The sequence below is a fragment of the Mandrillus leucophaeus genome, unplaced genomic scaffold, assembly GCF_000951045.1.
Source record: "Mandrillus leucophaeus isolate KB7577 unplaced genomic scaffold, Mleu.le_1.0 Scaffold9, whole genome shotgun sequence".
NCBI classification, from domain to species: Eukaryota; Metazoa; Chordata; class Mammalia; order Primates; family Cercopithecidae; genus Mandrillus; species Mandrillus leucophaeus.
In genome coordinates this window covers 7,009,991-7,011,345 of record NW_012109807.1, presented here as the reverse complement: position 1 = coordinate 7,011,345, position 1,355 = coordinate 7,009,991, and the positions used below count along the sequence as shown (strand labels likewise).

The window sequence follows — 1,355 nt, the reverse complement described above, 5'->3', positions numbered from 1 at the left end:
TCTTCCCTCAGCTTGGAACACCTGCTGCTTCGCGGCGGTGGCTTTGTTCCACTTTCCCAGAGCTTGGGCATCATTCTGGACCCATGTTCGGTGAACCGGTTACTCCTAGAGCTGCTTTTGGGCTCGTTTTGAGGGAGCCTTCCAGGTCCAGCCCTCCCACTGCAGCCTGCGGGGAGCGAGCCGGCCTGTCCCGGTGAGCGTGGGCAGCCTGGAGTCGGGAGCCTGGGGACAACGGCTTGGTCAGCTCTGCACGATCCAAGCTGAATCGGGAAGTGGCAGAACTAGCAACGAAAGTCCAGATTCCTGGCCGATATTCCTTCTACACATGCCAGTCCTTTTCCAAATCCCCTCACCTTAAAGTGGACAAATGAGCCTTTTGGTGAAAAAGAATGAGCGCTGCATTCTTCTACCAATTTTTTGGAGCCCAGAATTGGGGGGGGGGGAAGTCTTCTTAATTTTTCTTAATACCTACCATGTCCCTTTCCTGCAGATGACATAGACAGTAGGTTTTTACAGCAATTCTCTGATGCCCTTGATATGGTAGAACGCTGTGTATATCAAGAGTAAGCTGTCGTTTGAGGAGACTAACAATTCCTGTTTTTGCCAGGTGAGTACTCATTTTTTTCCCCCACAAGATGTCATTGGCAGGGATAAACAACTTTTATGTTAGAACAAATTTAGTCATAAAAGTACATTTAATATAAGTGCCATGTTTTTTCTATCTCTTTTCGTCGTGTTATTACATAGTCTTACATTTTGTCGCATTTGTTTTCAGATAATCATATACTTTGTAAGTATAATCAGATACCAAAAAAAAATTAAGTGTCCCTGTTACTTTAAGAGGCTAGAGGACACAAGGAGCACATATCTTCGGAAATATAATTATTTTTAATTGACAAAATAAACTGAGAAGTTATGTTAGAGGGAATAATGTATAATCTCATTTCCTCTTCAGATACTAAGATTATTTTGAATACATTACCTAGCATTATTAAAAACAAATAGGAAAGAATGTTCTAACTTTAAAACTGTCAGTTGGAGTTGAAGACTTCAGGGGTGGGGAGATTATTAATATAGGAAGTAGGAAAGTACTTCCCTTACAGAAAGAGTAAGAAAAGTTTAAGCATTTATGAATGCCACCTAGATGGTACTGAAGATTCTTTGGAAAGAATGTAAGGAAATGATCATTTTAAGGTCAAAAGAGGGTGAAAAGATTTTCCTTATTTTCCTATCAAGAACTGTTGACTTTCTCCCCTAACCTGAGAAAGTAAAAATTTCCTTCCCTCTTTGGAAACCCAAGGGGTAGTGAGTGTCCCATCCTGCCCCAACTAAACCTTTTTTTTTTTTTTTTTTTT

The 1,355-nt window shown here is 40.9% G+C and overlaps 1 protein-coding gene across 1 annotated transcript in view; it reads left to right on the top strand.

The window, feature by feature from the left end:
* The first annotated feature begins 1 nt into the window (after position 1).
* LOC105531649 (chromosome unknown open reading frame, human C2orf15) overlaps positions 2-1,355 on the top strand; it is a 9,600-nt gene continuing 8,246 nt past the window's right edge. The window contains exons 1-2 of the mRNA XM_011969618.1: positions 2-193; positions 491-607. The gene's annotated coding sequence lies outside the window, so the exon portion shown is untranslated. The remainder of the gene's footprint in view (positions 194-490; positions 608-1,355) is intronic.